We start from the raw sequence: 17,393 nt of genomic DNA, 5'->3' as shown, positions 1-17,393 counted from the left end.
CTAAGCCTAGCTGACCTGCAGGTGAGTACCAATAATTGGAAATAAAGTATAATAATAGTTCAATAAACCTTTTTGTCACCAAATGTTGTACAATAGCAGAAAGGGGAGGAGGAAGAAGACTGTTAGCTTTTCATATAAAAAGCAATTGGGTGGGAAATAAAGATAAAAGTAGGTTCTTTAATAAAACAGGTGTATAAACCAGTAATATCTTCTGCCCTGCTGAAAGAGTGACAATCTCTTGCTTTCTTCTAACAGACATCATCATCTTGTGGGGTTTTAATGGAATTAGAGAGGTTATTTCCTTGCATTTGGGGCTGATAATGTAGCAAAAATACAGGGTGTTACTCCCAGCTCCAATTGGTTTCACTTATTGTCTGACTAGCCTTCAAGTGGGGTGCAAATCCCACTGAGTGAAACAATGCTTACACTGTGCAGTGAATAGATGCCTAGAAACAGCAGCGTGCTGCCTGAGACAGTACCCCAGTGGTTAACAAAACATATAAGCATGCACATTAATAACAGTGAGTCGTGGGCCCTTTTCATGCACAAGAGTGAAGGCAGTGTTTAAGATTACTGAAAGGACATGGTAAATACATGTCAACGGTACTTTAGACCTGGTTGGAACATGCAATCTAACAAGTTTTCACTTAGTAATGAGGGGAGGGGGGCTGTTAATGGAGACATCTTCTAGTCACCCTGCACATCAGTTTGACAAACTGACCCCCCACCTTCCCCAGACATTGAGCAGGACCCTATTCTACATGCAGGAGGCCTGGGATGGGATGCGCAGCAGCTGGGGCTCCCAAAAGTGTCATCTATATCAGCCAGCATATTTTACAGGATTTCCCAGGGCAGCACTCTGGAGCAACAGTTCTGTTGACCTACTGAAGGGTTCAGGACTCAGATCCGTAAAGGTATTTAGGCTCCTAACTTCCATTGACTTCAGCCCAGATTGCTCACCACTCCCTGCCTGGCCAGTTCTGGTGCAGATAGATGGACAGACAGGTCCATAGCTTTATCTCATCCTCTTTCAGACAGCTAGGATGCCTGGGGGTGTTAGCAAAGAGCAGGCACTAATGGGCCCATGTGCTAGGACATAAGATAATTCACAAATACTCTTTATGTCCTTTTCTCCCTTTTTAGCCATACATGGATCAGACAGTATCTAGCCCTTTATTTGGAGTTCACAGCAGAAGAACCAGAGCTAGGTCATTATCCCGCTGGGTACTCTGTATATTCTCATTATCTGCATATGATTAGGGAACCCCTGGTTGGAGGTCTTCTGTGGGACTACACATTAATAATACAGGGCCAACATCTTTACTCACCCTTTAAGGCACTTTGATGGCCTGGCTGGAAGCTCCTCTGTCAGTTGTCCCCTCCACCTCAGATTTAGCAAGACTGCTGTGGCCTGAGACTGGATTGTAACTGCAGCTGTCATCTCAGTGTTAAACGGAGAGTCATAAAATATCTCCTCGCACAGCATTTATTATTTTAAACCCATCGTGGGACACTCAGCTCAACTACTCAGAAGCATAGAGGCATTCCCCTTCTATTGATTACACTAATCTAGTTTTAGGACTTAATCAAGGGAACAGTCACCGTTGTAAGCATGTACTTTCTTGATCAAAGACCACTAATTTTAATACCATGCAAAGGATAAAATGACAGTATAATAAAAGTTCTCTTTTTCAGATTAAAAATATGTGGGCTTGATTGTGCCCTCCTACAGAAATCCCATAAGAGGGATCTAGGGTGAGGAAGATCCTGGGATTGTTTCAGGATTGGGATTGTCCCCAGTTCTGCACTGGAACGCACAGGAGGCCACAGCACTGTGAAACCATGGTGTCGGCCTGTCAGACGGCAATACCCAGGAAGATCCTGTGAACGAACCAGCTCTTGGTCCCCTTTGGCCCCTCCTGCTTCCAGGCAATGTGAATCCATTGTAGCTATACTGCTGGGAAAACTCCAGCCAGTGACTCTGTCTGCCAGCAGTTGGGACTGGATAACAGGGGATGGATGACAGAGACAGAATACAGGGTTAGAAGGAACCACTGGTCTGACCCACTATGGCTGTTCTTATGATGACTCCTACCATGAAAAAGTGAATGTGCTTTCAGACCTTTTCTACAGGAGAAAGTTGCACCAATTTTACTAAAGGTGTGATTTTTAAGTCAATTTAGTAAACTGGTGCAACTGGCTGTGTGAACGCTCTCCTTACATCAAATAGGCTTATTTCAATTTTGTTCAAGTTGATTGGGAATTGGTTTAAGCTAAACTGCACTAAGCCCCTCATAAACCAAAATAAGAGTATCCACACAGGGGTACGCACCAGTTTAACTTGAAATCGATTAAAATCAATTTAAGTTAAACCAGTGCAACTTTCTTGTGTGACGAGGCCTCAACAAGCATTAACTTTTTTGTCTTTTTCACAGAACAGAGGCCCAGATGGCTCTCTTTAGCTCTGCGGGAGTTAAATTTTATAGAATAAATGAGTCACCCATTCCAGGTATTAATAAACTCTGCAGGTCCAGAAAGAACCACAGAGGGCAGGGACTAAATGGGCCAAGGAAAATGGTGAGGAAAGGGGGCTTGCGGATGTACATGCACATGTCATGAAGATGCTTCCTTGGAATGTTTGTAGGACCAGTGCTTCCTATGGACTGGGCCAGCTGGAGAACCTAGTTCACTAGACCCCCAAATGTCAATTCTTTACCAATTTTAAGAGCAAAGATGCCTTTGCCCTTACAGTCAGGGCACTTTGTGGGGCTGGAGCTTTTGGGGATAGAAGAGGCCACACCCTTGACTGTGCACATGGCTGGTGAAGGTGGACCTCTCCACCTACTCCCTTCTCCCGCTTACAAGGGGACTCCTCATTGGATGATTTGCATAATCTGTAACAGGCAATGGGATTGGCTGCCTGTGAGATGAAACAGTCTATAATAGGCCTGGCAGGGAGAAAATAGGTGATTTCCTCTTCCCCTTGTATCAATCATCTCTTCTAGCAAACTGGGAAATGGTGTTCAAAACAGCCCTTTATAGGATTCTCATGCAGAGCTAAGTGATTGTCAGGTACATGGAGAAGGATCCTTCTAGAGACATATTCTTACGTCCAACTTCACCAGGAAGTCACATGCCATATGAGGGATGGAATTTGTTTTTATCTATTCAAGAACAAGATTCTACATCTGTTCCTAATTACAGGTAGGGGTCTCAAAGGACGCCTGAGCTACAGTATATGTGGATATCAAAATGCATAACTCATTACTTGAATAGATAAATAATTTTATTCATGATTTGTGAAGGGACATAGACAGCATAGCCCAGGAGATGCTGACAATTAACTGCAGTCTAGTTTGCATTATTAGCTACTGATATCTTCGTGCCTCTTAACAGTAGTTTAATGCTGAGTAGAGACAGTTTACAGAAAAAGGGATTAATGTTTTATTTTTAAATAAAGCTTTTGTAAAATATTTCTATTTTTAACTGACAATGCATATACATTGTTATTTTCAATAGAAATGTGTATTTGTTTCATTACTTTTCTGGTGGGGATGGAATACCGAGAACCCTCTTCAAAATACTGACACCCCTTAACTCACGTTTGACTTCACTGGGAGTTGAGACTGCTCATCAACATCTTAAGATCATTTCCCACATCCGAGATACATAGACTCTCTGGAGCCACAGATTAAAGTCTTGGAAGAGTCAATTCAATTGCTCATCCTTCTGAGAGTCACAAACTGAGTTCTATACTATATATCATGAAGATCCCATGCCTCTTTTGTAACTGCAGAGATTTGATGTCCTAGGACATGTCTTTTTTGTAGAATGGATTCCTAGTCGGAATCAGGTAGACCAGTCTCCTTCAGCTACACGAGTGCCCAAGCCACTAGCCTATTACCTATGCTAGGATGGCACACACTTTTGGCACACAAAATTGTTATCAAAAAATTCCCAGTCAACAAGTGATAACTCCAGCTGTAGCCTATACCCCCCGGACAGGCCAGACAACTTAAGTTGAAGGCACCATCATACTCAAGGGTTTTGTGTGGATGGCACACAAATTAGGGTCAACACTCAAGTTAATGGTCTCCTATGTCCCAGGTAAGTGTCCCCTAATGCACAGGTTATTCTGGGGTTGATGGGTCTCTCTTCCCTTTTTCAACAAACAAAAAACAACTTGAAAAGGTCTTGATTTCATCCTGATACAGGACAGGAAAAAAATTGGAAAGCTCCAAAATTTTTGTGGGGCAGAAAACCATTTCCTACCTAGGTCTAGCTAGCACAACCTGGCAGTGGCCAATACAACCACTCTATATAGCTCAAATGTTATTGCTCTCATTCTAGCTAAGCTAACTCAAGGCAAGTTAATGCAAATGTAGGCAACTGAAGTTAACTCTGCATTGAAAATTTACCATTAGTCAGAAATTCCATGCCCACCCCAATTTGGTGTTTAAGAACCTTTAGATTTCTATCAATGTAAAATATTATTTTCATATTATTGGAATTGCTAAGTGTTTGTTGGTGCAAACAGCAATTATTTTGAAGAGGACAGAAATGGGACAGCCAGGCAATTACAGACCAGTCAGTTCAAGTTTAACATAGTACCCAGTAAGTTGTTGACGCTGTTAGTAAAATGATCAATATGGAAGCACAGAAAAATAAAGCAATAAATAGCCAGCAACAGGGTTGTGTTAAAAGTCCAAACTCATGATTTCTATCTCTGATAGGATAAAAAGCTTAGAGGAGAAGGGAAATGCACTGGAAGTAATACATCTGAACTTTGTAAGACTTTGGATACAGTTCCAAATAGGACTCTCATAGGGAAATTAAAAATGTGAATTAGACATCACTTTTATAAAATGGTTACCCTTTAAATATAAGTCTTAAATACGTGTGTGTGAAGTATATCTGAGGCACATGTCACGTTGGTGTCTACCCATATTGATGGTTCAATTTCAAATGAGAAGGGAATTGTCTTTCAGGAATCAATTCTGGGTCCAATACTAGTTAATGTGCTCTATTTTCATTAATGATTTTGGAGGTGGACTTGAGAGTTCACTAATTAGTTGTGCAGATGATACAAATCTGGCTGGGATTGCAAATATTTTTCAGGTCATAGTTATAGTTTTATTGATAGATACACCTACCATGCCCAGGGGTCACAAGGAAGCATGCAAGTGATTAGGCCACCTGGAGTTTCATCCATAAAAGGGAAATCTCTATTTGTTATATAAGCTGGTGTCAAGGAGTTGCCCCTATATCTAGAATTACATAAAAAATCTACATTAAAAGAACTTTCAGGTGGCAAAGTCAAGCAATCAAAAGTTATGTCAGATTGAGGTGACCTGTACCACCCTAATCATGTGCATGTGCATTCTGATGCAGTCTTTAACTACAAAAGCACATACTATTTTTTCCAACAGAACCCCTTGTGCTGGCCTTCTGCACAGGGGTAAATTTCACCCACAGTGAATATTTTTTCCACAAAATTTCTCAAAAAGTATTCTTTAATTTCATTCCAGGTCACTTTGCATTCCCAAAATTTCTGGGGCCCTTTTTTTTCTTTTTCTTTTTGGAGGGGGGTGGTGGAAAATGGAAGTTTTCACATGAAAAACATCCAATATATTAATCGCAACATTTTTTAAATTGTTGATAATTTTACTATAAAACCAACTAGTTTTTGAGTGGACATTTTGCGGGGTATTTGTGGAATGTGACTGTTTTTGCCAAACCACACTGAAATATAAAAATGTAAATGTTAAAGTTTTACTGTAGGTATTTTGCATGGTCCTGATTTGAAGTCACAATATATATCTGTATGCACTGTAAATTTTATTCCAATGACTTAAAGGGTTCACTATTTGCATTAGATGCACAATAATTAGTCATTTTCATTTCATTAATATTTATTTTCATAGTTTTAAATGCCTTTTTAATAGTATTCTTTAATTAGCATATATTAAAATATTGTATTCCTCTTCCCTAGAAACAATTTTCATTAATTTAACCTGGGTTTTACTATTATACTTTTGATAGGGACAAAGGAAAGTTGTTTGATTGCTAGCTTGTGGTTTTCATATGGCTATTTGTTGTACTAAGGAACCCAGTTTGAAACATGGAGCCATATTCTGTATTTATTTACACCAAGGTAAATGAAATCAGTACCTGGAAAACTATTTTCTATTATTATTATTATTGTTGTTGTTGAATACTTCTATTGCAGTAGTTCCCAGAGGTCAAAGTCAGATCCCAATGTGCTAGGTACTGTACTAACCAATAGGAAATTACAGTACATTCCCAAAAGCTTACGTTTTTGTATTATAAAGTGCTCAGTCACATCCTGCCAAATCATAGCAAAGGGCACACCAACATTCTAAGAGCTTCGTTCCAAGATATTAAAGTAGGATCAATCCTTATGCTACACAATCAATTAGGGAAGTGAAAGGAAACCTCCATCTACAGAAATGTCTTTCTGTGTGAAAGCGCTGTAGCTGTGGCATAATTACATCTATTCAGGATCCAAAATATAACTATTGGGAAACTCCAGGGTCTGATTGTTATTATGATATATGAAACTATATCTATGTATAATACAAATAATTTAATAGAATGCATACAGTGCCTGGCACAATGTGGCCTTATGCATGACTGGGTCTCTAAGGTGTTATCACAATACAAATAATAAAAAATAATAGTAAATAAATGAAGAAAACAAACATTAGTAATTTCATGGATTTAGCAGACAACATTTTTTGTGATGGTAGGTGTACTATAGTCTGAAATAGTTCTCATTTCATTAAAAAATTGGAAAAAACTTTTAAAGTATCTCATACTCAGGAATTCAAAGGCATTGTAAACAGTTGAGAAATCATTCATATTCAAATGTAGACATCACACCTACAATGGGATTTTCAGAAGTGCTCAGCATCCACTTAACTCTGCTCCCACTGAAGTCATTAGGAATTAAGCCAAAAATGGGTGCTTTTAAAAATCTCACCTCTAGAATATGCACAGCCATCCAAGTTCTAAGATACTTATCCTTCACGGGCTTCCAAGTTATTTGGGATTCCAAGTCTGTAAGGAAGATTTTCACTTGCATCTAAGGGATTTAGGAGCACAATTCAATTGGACTTTCAGAGAGACTTGTGCTTCTAAATAACTTAAGCACTTCTGAAAATCTCCTGCTAAAGCCCTATGATTCAGCTGCTGGTTGAAGCCTCAATACACGTCTCCTCAGATAAGAGTAGGTGGATTTTAGTGAGAGGCATATGATGAAATTTTTGTGCAATTAGATGATACAACCAGAGAAGAGGATGTCAAATTATCTTTAGTTACAAATCAGAGGCACTGTCACGAGGAACATTTGAACATCATGGACTATCCCACAAAAGGATGCTGCTGAAATCTTGTGAAGAGTGATGCTAAGTCAATGCCAAAGAGCGCAGCCTACCGCTCTAACTCAAATAAGAATTGCATAACTCAACAAGCAGTGCCTTGTACGCAAACAGGGCTGCTTGGGGAGTTAGGTACTATTCAATATGAATACTGGTGGGAGAATCTGACCCAGACTTAGGTATGGTCTATACACAATTCTTATAACTGTATCAGTTCAGGGTGTGATCTTTTACTGATATAGTTCAGTAGGTACAACCCCTATGGTAAGTGCAGTGATACTGATATAGATTATTTCCCTTCCCATATGAGAATAACTATACCAGTATAGGTCCTTTTATACTGGTATAACTGCATCCACACTAGGGGAGGGTTGTACCACTTTAACTATGCCAGTACAGTTAATGTGGGACAACTTTTGTATGTAGACATGCCCTCACTCTTTCTGCTGGCAAGAGATGACAAAAAAAAAAGTGCTGCTACTCTCCTGAATCTTGTGTGTGAGAGAGAGGGAATTCCATCCTTTCCCCTTGAAACTTGTAACAGTTCGGGAAAGAAAGCAGAACTGTTTGTTGGACCCATAAGTGCATTTTGTACTAGCAAATGGGGTAGAGTTTCACCTGTTCGGATGAGAAAGGGTTCAAGGTTGAGTGCTTCTCTTTGTAACATGGTGACTGATGCTACTTCCTCTCATAGCAGTTTAGCTGGAGAGATCACTAGACTCAACAGGATAGTACTGAGAAAGGGGTTTGAGGGGCAAGTGAAATTCTCTTTTTATTTTCTCCTTGCCAGTTAAGAAAAACACACACACTTCTAAAGGACATAGCTATTCAGTACTTAATATTGATAAGAGCTCCCCAGCCTGTGTCTTTCTGGAATTATAAAGGTAAATCACTCACCTGTTTGGGAAATTCCAATTGCTGCTCACCTGAAGTTCACTGATCTCGTTGTTGTTTACACAAATTGTAGCTCCAGAACCTAATAGGCAAAGGACCCTTTTAGAGAAAATACTAGGCAAATGATCTCTTCACATTTATCCATGCACCCTCTCTTGATGGCAATGGGAGCTGCAGGACTGCAATAGAATAGTATTTCTGCAGGTTTTTGAATATACCGGTCAACATTTGAAAGCTACTGTACATATGAGGGCACTCAAGGAGGTACCTAGGTATGTATCTTATCTCCACTGAAAGACATTAAAGTAGGTGAACTTTCTGGAGGATGAGAGTTGGAAAGTGACAAACATTTTGCTTTAAACCAGAGACCCTGTGCCTGCTAAACAGGGATAAATTGGTTTGTATGATTTTAATGTCTATTATGGCATGTTGAAGAAAATGCTCCGCAAGGAAAATAAATGTTAGAGTTTTAAATTATTATTACTGACAGTTGCAGCAAAATTGCTAAAAATGAAAGAGAGAGAGAGAGAGAGAGAGAGAGAGATTGCCACAACCCTTACTTAGGCTTACAGAGGGGTGGGGACAATGGAGTAAGACCTCTCTGCCCCAAGCCTCTGCCACCCTTCACTCCCCTGCTCACATTCTATTCCAGCCATAGGGAAGAGAGCAGGGACTACTTGCTTAATACTGCCCCTCCCATGAGCAACTGGAGTGGGAGGCAGAGCTGACCTTACGATGAGGTGAACTGAGGTGGCCGCCTCAAGTTCCAGAATGTGTGGGGGCATCACTAGGACCCAGAGTGTAGAAAATTGTGTCTGCTACTGGTGCATATGTAGTCTCTCTGCTCTAGATGCACAGAGATGGTGGAGTGCTGTGCTGGAGGAAGGAGGACACAAGAGACATAACAGACAGGCAGGAGAAAAGGTGAGAGGGAAAGCAGCAGCACTGTAGGGAGAGAGAGGAGGAGAAGCCTCTTATGTACCTCTCTAGCACCCCCAGGAGCCTGGACTGATTAACACCAGCTTCTCCGGGAGCTTCCTGTTTCCTGCTGCTTCCCTGAATCCACTTAAGGAGAACAGGCAGTCAACTGAAGTAGTAGGAGCCAGTTAGGCCCTTAAGACACTGATATCTTCCCTCACTCAGGGCCTGCTACCAGCCTGCTTATTTGTCCCCTTCAACTGAGTGTTGAGAGCCACTATAGTTGGCACAGAACAGCAGTCATGAGTGAAAGAAGAAAATGCCCCTCTGGGGCAGCATTCAGAAAAAAGAAAGAAAGCAAAGGAAGCTTTCCTATCTAAGCAGGAAGGAGCTCTCCTGAGATACATAAACACAAATGTTCACGGTGAGTCTTCTGGCTCCAGTGAAGATGGGAATGATGAGGAGATGCCTGATCTTCCAGTTAGTCAGAGTGCAGGTGACCTGGCAGCTACTGCAGCATCCATATCTCCATCTCAAATGGATGTAACCATGCACATTCCTGAAGAAAAGTGTAGATCAGAGAAGAGTGTGGTGGAGGCGCAAGAAACAGCTGCTACTGAATTTAGTTCCTTAAGTATAGATGATCCAGAACTGTGGATCCACTTGAGCAGTAGCCTGAGGGACCTCCTTGTACTGCATGGGCCAAGGCAAGTGAAAAACTTCATGTTCTCCAAAGACAATGAAAAAAAAAGTTTCCATCCAACACATTACTGGCATGAAATCCCCAATGGTGACAAAGTAGAGAGGTCATGGCTTATGTACTCAAACCCCCAGAATGCTGCATACTGTTTTTGTTGCAAACTCTTCCAGTCTAATGTTCCAAACACATTGGGTTCTACAGGAACAAAGGACTGGAAAAATCTGGCTAGAAATCTGGCATGCCATGAAAAGGCAGCAAATCACCAGAGAGCATTCCATAGTTGGAAAGAGCTTGAGATGAGACTAAGGTTAAAGGCCACCATAGATGATCAGTGTCAAGAGAAGATTGCATCAGAGTCTCTTTACTGGCAAAATGTTCTGAAAAGGCTCACTGCCATTGTAAGAATGCTTGCTACCAATAACCTAGCTGTGCGTGGCACTTCAGATCATCTGTAGGTGCCAAACAATGGAAACTTCCTTAAAATTGTGGAGCTGATGGCTGAATTTGATGCTGTACTCAGGAGCATCTAAGAAGAGTCACCACCCAAGAAATGTACACACCCCACTACCTTGAATTGAAAAACAATTCAAAATGAGATCGTTTAGTTCCTGGCAATAAAAGTCAAACAGAAGATTGTGGCAGATCTGAACTCAGCAAGATATTACTCTGTTATTCTGGACTACGCACCTGACATCAGGCATACAGAACAAATGACTTTAATGGTGTGTTTTGTAACAACAACAGAACCTAGTGAAAATGTCCCTGCAGTGGTGACTGTCAGAAAGCATTTTCTAGAATTTATTGACATTGATGATACTACAGGATAAATGATAAATGCGCTTCTTAAAAAGCTGACATGAGAGGTCAGGGCTGCGATAATGTTGCCAACATGAGAGGAAAGAACAGAAGAGTGCAGACATGGATCCGAGAGTTAAACCCTCAATCTTTTTTTGTCCCATGCAGTTCTCATTCATTGAACTTGGTGGTCAGTGATGCAGCATCAGCTTCTAGTGAGGCTGCTGAATTTTTTAATGTAATTCAAAGCATCTATGTATTTTTCTCTGCATCAACTTATCAATGGCAAATTTTGAAGTAACATCTGGGAACATCCTCTCTGACACTGAAACCACTAAGTGCCACACGATGGGAAAGTTGAGTGGAGGCAATAAAGCCTAACACACACCAAATTGGGAAGATAGATGTTGCCACAGTTGCCATTATGGAGGATAATGCTATGAGAGGAATTGTTTGTGGAAGAACAGTGGCAGAAGGAAATGGAATCACCAGAAACATACATAACTTCAAATGTCTGCGTGGCTTAGTGTTGTGGCATGACATATTGTTTGAAATAAATGTTGTAAGCAAGAAACTCCAAGGTGTTGACCTTGATATATCTGGAGCAATGGAACAACTGGACAAAGCAAAGTCATACCTACCGTCTTACCGGTCAGATGAGGGATTTCAAAATGTTCTGAAGAGTGCAGAGAAGTTGGCAGAGGAACTTCACACTGAAGTTATTTTCCCACCCATTCAAGAATACAAGAGTCACCAAAGAAGACAACATTTTGACTACGAGGCACAGGATAATCCCATAAGAGACCTCAAACAACAATTCAAAGCTGAATTCTTTAACCAGGTGCTAGATTGTGCAATACAGTCAGTTGAAGAATGTTTCATGCAGCAGCAGTATATTTGGGATGTTGTACGATATTCCAGTACTCCTCACTATACCTGAAGAAGACCTACACCAGCATTGCAGAGCACTAGAGTCAGTGTTGACACATGATGACATGCACGATATTGATGCGAGTGATTTAGGTGGTGAACTGAAAGCCCTTTCAAAATACATTTCAGCAGGATCAACTCCAAAGGCTGTCCTGGAATATATGTACACAAATAAGATGACCACCCTCTTTCCAAATGCTTTTGTTGCTCTGTGCATACTTTTAACACTTCCTGTAACAGTTGCCAGTGGAGAACACAGCTTCTCCAAGCTGAAGTTAATAAAAACACATCTACACTCCACAATGACACAGGAGAAGCTGGTCGGCCTTGCAACCATCTCAACAGAGCATGAGCTGGCCCAGATTGTGGACCTTCAGGAAGCAGTTCAAATCTTTGCAACCAAGAAGGCACAGAAAGCACCTCATTATTCAAACAGATAAAAATGCCAGTGTTTACTATGCAGACAAGAAAAGTTAACTTTCAAATGCCTGAACAGCAAATGTAAGTGTTAACTTAAAATTTTTGAACAAGGCATTTTAAGTTGTTAGTGCTCCTTTATTTGGGTAGGTAGCAAGCAGTACCATGAGAGGAGTAGAACAGGAAGAAGGCAGAATTGAGACCTTTCGAAATTTTGGCCCAAGCGAGGGGGCATGGGGGCGTCATTTGAGCTCCCTGCCTCAGGTGCCAAAATGTTGTGGGCCAGCCCTGGTGGGAGGAGCCCTGGCCTGGTGCATAGAATCACAGAACTGGAAGGGACCTCGAGAGGTCATCGAGTCCAGTCCCCTGCACTCAAGGCAGAACTAAGTATTATCTAGACCATCCCTGACAGGTGTTTGTCCAACCTGCTCTTAAAAATCCCCAATGATGGAGATTCCACAACCTTCCTAGGCAATTTATTCCAGTGCTTAACCACTCTTGACAGTTAGGAATTTTTTCCTAATGTTCAACCTAAACTGCCCTTCCAGCAATTTAAGCCCATTGCTTCTTGTCCTATTCTCAGAGGTTAAGAAGAACAATTTTTCTCCCTCCTCCTTGTAACAACCTTTTATGTACTTGAAACTGTTATCCTGTCCCCTTTCAGTCTTCTCTTCTCCAGACTAAACAAACCCAATTTTTTTTATCTTCCCTCATGGATCATGTTTTCTAGACCTTTAATCATTTTTGTTGCTCTTCTCTGGACTTTCTCCAATTTGTCCACATCTTTCCTGAAATGTGGCACCCAGAACTGGACACAATACTCCAGTTGAGGCCTAATCTGCGTGGAGTAGAGCAGAAGAATTACTTCTCGTGTCTTGCTTACAATACTTCTGCTAGTACATCCCAGAATGATGTTTGCTTTTGCAACAACGTTACACAGTTGATTCATATTTAGCTTATGATCCACTATGATCCCCAGATCCCTTTCCACAGTACTTCTTCATAGGCAGTCATTTCCCATTTTGTATGTGTGCAACTGACTGTTCCTTCCTAAGTGGAGTACTTTGCATTTGTTCTTATTGAATTTCATCCTATTTACTTCAGACCATTTCTCCAGTTTGTCCAGATCATTTTGATTTTAATCCTATCTGCCAAAGCACTTGTAACCCCTCACAGCGTGGTATCATCTGCAAACTTTATAAGTGTACTCTCTATGCCTTTATCTAAATCACTGATGAACATATTGAACAGATCCAGACCCAGAACCAATCCCTGCGGGACCTCACTCATTATGCCCTTCCTCGTGACTGTGAACCACTGATAACTACTCTCTGGGAACAATTTTCCAATCAGTTATGCACCCACTTTATAGTAGCTCCATCTAGGTTGTATTTCCCTAGTTTAGTATGCTGGGGAGCAAGCTGCTCCATAAAAAGAGGTGAAGTACTAATTCCCCAACCAGAATAAGGAAGGAGGTTTTGTGACTTGGAGTCACAATTCACTGTGCTCTGTTCCTAGGGCTGGGCAGATATGCATTGCCCCTTCCTCAGTGCTAATTGTAAAGTTACAGTCCAGCCCAGCCCAGAATGATCATTTGTACTGTATAAAACTTAAACAAAACCCACAAATACCAAAAATGTTTTTCCTGGCCTAGGGAAGGGAAAATAACCAGAGCATCCCTTGAGGCCATTTGCATGTTGGTGCAAATCCAGGGGCTCTAATGTTGGATCACCTTTGCACCCACCTGTTTTGAGTTGCTCTCAGCATTCTTTGTCTGGAGATGTAGATGAGGGGTACTTTGTATACATGTACTGCTAAAGGGAAATAGCGGAATAGGGTGTATTTTCAACTGTTCTCTTTCCTGACGTAATCATATACTGTTAAGTTTTACACACCAGTACACATATTTACTAGTACTTACCAGAAAGCAGGATGAACAGGCTGGCAACTGCTCTGAGGCACGAGGAATACACTGGCAATTGCTCTGGAGCACGGGGAACATAGAGGTAATTCAATTCCCAACCGGTGTCCAGGCAGGTGCTACCAATTAAAATTAAAAGAATAAAAGGCTGAAAGCTTGGAACTGATGATATGCTCTGGAGAGAGAAGTTGCCAGCAGCTAGCGCTACAAAGCTCTTTTGCTGGATTTCAAATGGTGAGAGAAACTCAGGGTAACAGATTATTCTTTTTTTCTGGTTTCCCTGATTTTGATGTACTCAGTCATGCAGCCAAAATCTCTACAAAGAGAGATGAGATTGTTCCCCTTGAATTCCAAGCAGCAAGCCAACGTTTTGAGAGCCAGCAGTCAGCTAAACCTTGGAAGTGAGGTTTGGAACTGAGCATCAGGTCTCTGAGCGCAAGCAGATGACTGCTGTAGGGTGTGCTTCCAAGCTAACACCATTCAAATGATCTATTAACGGGAGCACTGTTCACAGATTTTTAAAAATTGCGTGTTATGATGAAAAGATTTTCCTGATCCGGCATGTCTGTCATAGTCATTCCTTTGGCAGAACTCCCCTTCTGGAGGAGAAGACTGGCAAGATTATTAGATGTCTATGGGGTTTGTCCAGCCCAACGTTTATACTGTGATACCGGAGCAGTATACTGAGGAGGCAGTAATAAGTGGGAGAGTTGTAACTGCAGTCACCACAGGGCTTGGGAAGTCCTATAATCTAACCCATTATTATTTGCTAAGCCTGAGCATTCTTCCCTCATTCTCCTAAGTAGTTTAATTAATGTTAATGAGCTACTCCAGTGAGTAAGGGCTGCTGGATTTTTACATAAAGCCCAGCTGCTTGTGAATCATAAATTTGATAAAACATGAAGGAACAGAGGCCAGTCCATGCTACAAGACTTTGAAGTTACTGGAGTCTCAACGAGCTGCTACTAAAGCCCAGCAAAAATGTGTATCACCCAAACTGGTATCAACCATAATGGAAGCAATGTGAATGTGTTATCTACCAGCTGCTGGTGGAAGTGTGTGACTTTAATCAGGTCAGGAAGATTGGATTTGATGACAGGCACCAAGAACGGTTTGTATTGCGCCATGCATTTTATCCAGGGGGGAATCTGTCTTCCCAAACTTCCTATTAAGGAGAAATGCTGCAGTGACCCCCTGCCTTTCAGTTCCCTCCTAATAGGCATATTGCATGTTTATAGAATCACCAGACTAACATTCCCACCTGGTAGCAGCACTTTAAAGTAATCTTGCATCAACAAACTTCAGCAAAATATAGGTTTGCTATCTGAAGAATGCACAGTATTCCTTTCCGATCTTACAGCAGGAACTGTACTACCGGGTGAAGAATGGCATCATTCATTATTGCTTAGTTGAATAACCTTCATCTTAAATTATGATGCCAATTGCAATGTTGAATGGAAAGGCTAAGTGGGCATTATAAATCTGTGCAGAAACCAGAATTTCCATTCTACAGGAAATTCTGTGATGTTTTTGTTCTGAATCTGAACAATTTTTTTTATTTTTCCACAAAACTAAACAAAAAATAATTTTGATTTTGACTTTTTAAAAAATAAGTTTCTAAACAAAAAGTCATTTCAAAACAAAAACAGTAACATTTAGTTCTAGTGAAATCAAAACAGATTTGATGAAATCGACTTTTCTGATGAAAAAGCTTTCCATCAGGATATTTTCAACCGGCTCTAGCCATTATTGTATTTGGCATTTAGACAGTATTGTGACATTTTTACACTGATTACACAATATGTCATACTGGTTATTTTAGAACAACATTAAATACATTGTTAACTTCAGAAACACCCTGGCACTTTACTTACTTAGATTTTGAGCTAAAAAATCAAAGACACTCTGCAAAAAAGGGTTTTTGGAGTTCTCATAAGTGCTGGAAGTAGGGACAGCACCCCTGGCTTGAAGTGGTTTTCATTATATACAGGGTTTACAGTTTGATTCAATGGCTGTCAGCACCCCCACTATACAAATTGTTCCAGTACCCCTAAGTTCAGGTCAGTCTTAACATATATTTCAAAACATAATTCAACAGATACAATATGTGCAATAAAATATAATATAGCAAAAATATATTTATATCCTTGTTAACAAGTTTTACAGAATTATACTGACAAGATAAAAATGTCTTCTCTGCCCTCCTTTCCCTTCCGCCCCCCCCCACAAACAAGCAATAAAAACGTTTTTGCATAAACAAATTCCAAATTATAACTAATCATAGGAAAGCTGACAAATGTATGCTATACTACACTGTGAAAATACTAATCAAAGCAGCCTGTCAATTGTTAAAGTTAATGATTTAGATATGCAAAGCTCTGACTAAATTTTTGTGGATAATTACATAATTATGCCTGGGTTAACACAATCAAAAATAGCAATTGCACGCTCAGTCTTTAAATCATATCATGGCAGCGCACTCCTACTTTTTAAAGGCCTATATGCTCCCCCTCACAGTGTAGCGTGGAAGGAAGAAAATTGAGAGAGGAAAGGTAACAATACCAGATCCTCGCTCCTGCAAAACGTATCTGTCACTTTACCCTCTGCAAAATATTCAAATAGTCATCAGAGCACAAGTGGGGAGTAGGACCAGGAAAAGGTGGGAGCTGGTCCACAGCTACTGCAAGCAACATGTTCTCCCTCTACAATGGATTCAGAGACATTTGAAAACCATCCTTCCCTTTAGGAGGGTGGTCATATTGTTCTCATTATTTTTCTTTTCATCTTTGCTCTCCTATAGAGTTGTCCATTAAATGAACAAATTAAAGAAAAATGTACTTTGAAGAAAAATGGAATATTAAATCCATTCCAGTCGAGAGATGCATAAAAAGAGCCAAGGCCCAGCTTTTCAAAAATAGGTACCCAAATATTGGCTCCTAAATCCACACTTAGGTGCCTAAATATGCAGATTGGTTTTCAAAAGTGGTGAGCAACCAGGCACCACTTGTGTACCCAGGAACCGAACTTTAGACATCCATTCTTAAAAAATAATTGACTCAAGTTTTCAAAGTGGATTCACAGTAATTAATGTCATGGTGTCAGTTATTGTTTTGATTGCATACTCAAAAGGAAAGAAATAAATTTCCTTGGCTGGCTGATCAACATGTAATATAGGCCAAATAATGGTCACTAAATAATAGTCTATTTCAGTGTCTGGATGGGACTTAAAGTATCCTTTTTTGGAAATGTAGAAAGCACCAGAAGCTCCAATGATTGAGCCTCCATAGATGCTGGAACTAGGGGTGCTACCGCACTCCCTGCTTGAAGGGGTTTCTATCATATACAGGGTTTACAGTTTAGTTCAATGGCTCTCCGCACCCCAACTATACAAATGGTTCCAGTGCCCCGTCAGGGTCTG

The sequence above is a fragment of the Dermochelys coriacea genome, chromosome 4 (assembly GCF_009764565.3).
Source record: "Dermochelys coriacea isolate rDerCor1 chromosome 4, rDerCor1.pri.v4, whole genome shotgun sequence".
Classification (NCBI taxonomy): domain Eukaryota; kingdom Metazoa; phylum Chordata; order Testudines; family Dermochelyidae; genus Dermochelys; species Dermochelys coriacea.
The sequence above is the reverse complement of the archived record's forward strand: the minus strand, read 5'-3'. Positions refer to the sequence as shown.